Source organism: Microtus pennsylvanicus, chromosome 6, assembly GCF_037038515.1.
Source record: "Microtus pennsylvanicus isolate mMicPen1 chromosome 6, mMicPen1.hap1, whole genome shotgun sequence".
NCBI classification, from domain to species: Eukaryota; Metazoa; Chordata; class Mammalia; order Rodentia; family Cricetidae; genus Microtus; species Microtus pennsylvanicus.
In genome coordinates this window covers 24,821,102-24,827,123 of record NC_134584.1, presented here as the reverse complement: position 1 = coordinate 24,827,123, position 6,022 = coordinate 24,821,102, and positions in this window count along the sequence as shown.

The following is a 6,022-nucleotide window of genomic DNA, read 5'->3' as shown; positions in this document are numbered from 1 at the left end:
GCAGCAGCCGTCGTGGAGCTAAGGCAGGGGATGGGGGTGAGAAAAGAGCGATTAGAATTGGGTTCTCCTTTCCTTCCCCTGAGTTGGTGTGAAGTCTGACAGGAGCTGCATCCATCCGCAACCACTGACTGCTGCCTGCCCTTCTCCACATCTTCAGTCTTCACTGGGTTCAGTATTCTGTTTCCTCCTTTGTCCCTTCTGCGCTTGATATGGTAATGGCTGTCCTCAGTTGCCAGCCTTGGTTTTCTCACTACCCTTTGTTCCTATCCACCCCTCTGAAAGACGCATTTCATTTCACTAAAGGCCCTTCATGGGGATGAGCTGAAGTCAGCTCCCTGCTGGTACCATGGCTAATATGCTTCTTTTCAAACGGGTAAAGGCTTATGAAACAGGGAGAAGAAGGAGAAATGATTGGGAAAAGAGCAGTGGTGGTGGTGGTGGTGGCCGTGATGGTTGGTGGTAGTGATGGTGGCGGTGGCCGTGATGGTTGGTGGTAGTGATGGTGGTGGTGGTGGTGGGAAGTGGAGGGTGGTGGTGGTGGTGGTAGTTTGGTTTTTAAAACCAAGGGTGCCAGGCAGCACATGTCTAGATTCCCTGAACTCACTAAGGTTGAGGTAAGGGAAGCACAGAGAACTTGGGTTTAGTCTGAGCTATATAAGTGGTGCCAATCTAGCTAGAGCTACATAGCAAAACCTTGTCTGTAGAAAGACAAAATGAGAACTAACCAGATAGTGCCTAAATTAATACTCTCCAAATAGAAAATGCTATAGTGTAAGACATCACCAAGTAAAGTGCTCACTAACCTAGTCTTCAGCTTTACTTAGCACGTGGGTGCTAGGAATTGAACTCTGGTCCTCTGAAAAAGAAAAACTCTTAGTCCCTGAGCCATGTTGTGTAGAGATTTTTTTTGAGATAAATGCCATCTTTGAGGGATGCTTATTAAAACATAGAACCTCCTCCTTCTTCTTCTTTCTCCTTCCTTCCTCTTCCTTCTTCCTTCTTCTCCCTCCTCCTTCCTCTTCCTTCTTCTTCCTCCTTCTTTCTCTTCTCTGCCTTTTTCTTTTTCAAGGCAGGGTTTCTCTGTGTAGTCTTGGCTGACCTGGAACTCAGAGATCCACCTACCTCTGCCTCCTGAGTACTAAGATTAAAGGTAGTTGCCTCCAGGCCTGGTGATATAGGATGTTCTTGTGGAGTGGGGGATGGGTGGGGGGAGTCATTTCATCCTGCAGGGAAATTTTTTCAGCTCTGGAAGTAAACAACTCAAAAGATTCAGAAAGTCCCTGAACTGAAACAGCTAGTCTAGCCCACTCCCTCTCTAGGTATATATGAGCAGCAAGAACTGCTAGGAGACACTCTCCAGACAGCCAAGCTACCCAAAAGAGACAGAGACCAGCCAATGTTCCTAGAAGAGTCTCAGGCCACCAGAACTACCCAGTAAAGGGCAGTTTCCTGCCTGAGCTGCCTGTAGGCTGTGCAGTGAGCTCCAGGGTTTCCAGCTCTCATGAGCGGTCACCTATGCTGTTGTGAGTTTTTGATAATGAAGTATCGTCCCAGCTTCTGGGATCACCAGACACTCGCTCAGAATAGATGACGATAGACTTCCAGAGCTCTTTGCAAAGGTTATCTCTGTAACCCCACTATTTATTATGGAATGGAAGCTCAGGACTTTAAGTTGGTAAACTGCCCATCCTCTGTAAAATGATTTTGTTCCATATAGATAACACAAAGCTAATCCTTAAGTGTTTACAGATTTAGGGACCCATTTAAGAGATATGTGGGTGTACATAAAGGAATACAGATGGAAAATCAGTTCGCAAACAATAAACAAGATGCCCAGTTAGAGTAAAAGCAGAGGTCCCCCAAAGCCATAAAGTTGTGAAAAAATGTTAGTGCTGGGGTTGGATGTTGGCCAAGGAGAACCTAGAGGCCCCTAAAACAAACAAAAAAAAAAGGTTATTGTTATTGATGTTAGTTACATTCCAGAATTAGATGGTAAGACCCTACTGCCCAAGATGTCACATGGTTTGGTTATAGGACTTAGACAAATAAGGCTAGTCATGTCCCCTCCCTGTCGGCTAGCTCCTACAATGTTGGAAGGAACTGGTAAGGTTTCTGGGGAGAATTATGGTTCAGAGTTCTATTCAACTGTGGATTCCTCATTCCTCATGATAGATGGTACCAGACAAGATGCATCAGATGGTACAAAAATGACAAAAGTAGTTACAGCTACAACCAACTTTCTGGTTGGACTTGAGGTCTAGTCCACACGGGGAAACTCATAGCTGGTACTGAGAAGTTAGAAAACCCAGGGAAGTCATAGGGCCCAGTGGAAAACCAGCTGCTGGTAAGTAGGTATGACGTCTTGGCCAAGGCGAGCCCCAAAACTTGTATTTATGACCACAGGCTCTCACTGTTGTCAGTCTTCATTTGGTAATCTTTATGTTTCTCATATTTGGCCTTTTCCTTAGCTATATTTTATAGGGAAAAAGCCCACAAAGACTTGCCACCAACTCCCCTAAAAATAGAAAGATAAAGAGAAAAATTAAGGTTCTCCTCCCACTAGAGTTAGACCAATGCCAGATAGTAAGACTCAGGTGGTGTGGGACAATTGTCTATATTCTGTCAATTATGTTTTAAATAAACACTGATTGGCCAATAGCCAGGCAGGAAGTATAGGCAGGACAATCAGACAGGAAGTAGAGGCAGGTCAAGGAGAACAGGAGAATTCTGGCAAGAGGGAAGCTCCCTCTGCAGTCCTGTTCAGAAACAGAAGAAGCAAGATGTGACTACACCGCTGAAAAAGGTACTGAGCCATGTGGCTAACACAGATCAGAATAATTGGCTAATGTAAGTTATAAGAGTTAATAAGAAGCCTGAGCTAATGGGCCAATCAGTTTATGATTAATGTAGACCTCTGTGTGATTCCTTTGGGTCTTTATGACTGTGGGAACCAGGCAGGACAGAAACCTCCGACAACACTAAGGTGCTATGAAAAGAAGGGACAGAAAGAATATAAGAACCAGATAAAGGGTTGGCCTTTCTGCCTTTCATATAGTCATTTGGATTACATTTTTAATATTATCAGTACAGAAATACCTCAAGATAAAGATGAATAAGCAAGATCATCATTAGTGTTTAGACATTTCTACACCCAATATACCCTTTCCCCACCCCCATTTAACCTATGTGGTACTATACCCTGCAAAACTAGACAACTAGGTCCTAGAAGCAATGGCTTATTAAACACAGGCTCCAGTGACAATTGCAGGACACCTCTGTAGCAACTGTTGGCTAAAAGAACCACAAAGCCCCCTCCAAAAAACAATACAAGATCTTGCCATTCTTCTTGGTTACTGGACAGAACTAGAGAGTAAGGAGGATTCCATTGCTGTAGACACCACACTCCTTGGATGTAAGCTGTAGAGAAATGAACCTGGGACCAGCCTGGAAGATTCCTTCTGGCTGGCTCTCATGGTGCCAACTGGTGCTGTGCAGATTTCAACAATCTTATCCAGCTATGAACTCTATGAATTGTAATACCAACCTGCCAGGCAAGATGTGCCTGTTGGTGTAATAACAATGTCCTGACTGCTACGTGGGTCAGTAGCTGCTCACCAATTGAATTTGAGGCCTCCTTTAGAAGAGGGACTCCATGCTTAGTATTGTAAACCTACTTTTAAAACACATGAGTTAGACACCAATAACCCAAGACTTAGCTAAATTTGCATAGCACCCACCCTACACCTATGTGTATACCTACAGACAAATGCTATTCTCCGCTTCAAACGAAGATGCTTATCTTGGCAGGAAATGGAGGTAAGGCAAAGACCCACAACTGCAAAAGATGCTGAGAATAAAGGACAGCTGAGAGCTCGATCACAGACAAGACGTTTACGCCACTCCTGTAGGCTCGAGGAATATTGTGAAAGGGGGAGCAGAGAGAACAGAAGAGTTGTAGGATGGGGAGAGAATCTGAGAAGCATCAGCTTCCAAGCAGGACAAAGATGTGAGAACCATGAACTCCTAACAGCCGTGCATGCTGACCCTGGGCCCACAGAAGTTGGGTCTCCCTAACAGTCAGCTACAGAGAAAGGAACCCTGGTACTCCTACCAGCACATACTGTCCACCAACAGATCCTGGGAGTCGGGGAGGCATGGTACTAAGTTGACTACACATTAGGGAGCCCCCAGGTTCAGAACATTAGTTCCAAACCCAGGGCCGCACAAACAGCCCTGATTAAACACCACAGTGTACCACACAAAACCAAAACTAATAAATAAAGGAAAGAGATTTATGTTGGGGGCGGGAGTCTGGTAGAGGCAAGAGCGAAATGGGAGATAGTGGGGAGGGGGAAGGGATAAAAGTACATGGTGTAAATGTATGAAAGAACAAAATTTACTATTAAAAAATTAAATTAACAACAATAACAAAAGGTCCAGTTTGATAATAGGAGTTAACCTGGGATTGCACAAAGAAATGAAGAATGGGAATAATGGTTCTTAAAGTATGCAAATATAAAAGATTTTTCCTTTGTTTTTAATTTTATTTAGAGACTATTTGATTATGTAAAACAAAGAGCAATAACGTATCATAGAATTTCTAATGTAGGTGACAGTGGAACTCTGACAAGAGTCGCATGAAGAACAAAAGGGAGGAAATGAAAGGATAATTACATTTTAGGTGGAAGCATTATTTGAAGTTAGGCTGTGATACGTTTAGAGACTGAGCACTGTAAGCCCGAGAACAGTCACTGTGAACCGTAACAAAACAGTAAAACACAGAGGAAAACAAACCACAGGAAAGATGAAATGGAAATCTAAAAGTACTCAGATCAGAAAACGGGACGGGAGAGATGGCCCGCTGAATACAAGGGCTTGCATGAGACTCACAATCTGAGTTCAGTCCTGGATCCCAGGGGTAAGCAAGAGAAATGATTCCTGAAGGTTGTTTTCCAACCTCCCTGTGCTCTTTGGCAAGGACATGGAAACACCACTCGGCACAGATAACATAGAACACACACTGATGCACACACATAGAGTAAATAAATAAGAAAATACACCTTTTAAATCCTTTTAAAAGGCCAAGGGACTGAGATTGCAGCTTAGCGGTAGATTACTTGCCCTGAGTGCGTGGGGGCCTTATTTGGTCGCTAACATGGTTTAGTGGGAGGAGGTGAGGCATGAAAACTAATGAAATTTGCAGCAACATGGGTGTAACTGAACAAGGCATCATGTTAAGTAAAATAAGAAAGACATAGTCTATAGGCATGGATGCTAAAACATTGACCTGTAAGTGGAGAATGGAATAGTAGCTACTAGGACCTTGGAGGACGTGAGGAGGGAGAGTCAGAAAGGTGTCATGTGACTTTTTTCTGGGAGGATGTAAACAAATGTCTGCTCACCAACAGAGAGGACCATGACAACAGATGAAAGAAAAAAAAAACCTCACCCAAATCTAGCTTAGCAAATCAGTGGCTTCTTGGGATCATTTATAAGAGGTTCCTTACAGGATGCTATTCTGAGTAGGTTGGAAATCTACCCAGGTACTATTACCAGTAGCTCAATGATTGCCTTGACTTGGGTCAGTGTCTGGGCTCCTGTTTATAACCTATGGGTTATGGATCCATTCTCTGAAAGCTTCCCTCAGTCTTTAATATGTTTTTATAATGTAAGAAGTAGCCTTTGGGTTTTTTTTTTGTTTTGTTTGTTTGTGGCTGAACAGTCTTCTCAGCCTGTATTTACTCCAGCTATAGGAAGGTGGACTCCAGGGACCTCTTCCTTTTCAAACCACATCTGTTCTGTTTTATCCAACATGACAGCACCTTTATGAGAAAACCAAACCAACCAAATAAAAAACATTAAAAATCTTGTGAACGTCTATGACTATGAGTGGGGTCTCCTCTTACCCTAAATAGGACATTTATTTTCTTATTCTGTGTTTTTGAAACAGAGTCTCAGTACCAATCTATAGAACCCGGGCTGATCTCCAACTCACTTTCTGTTTTGTTGAGATAGGGTCCTG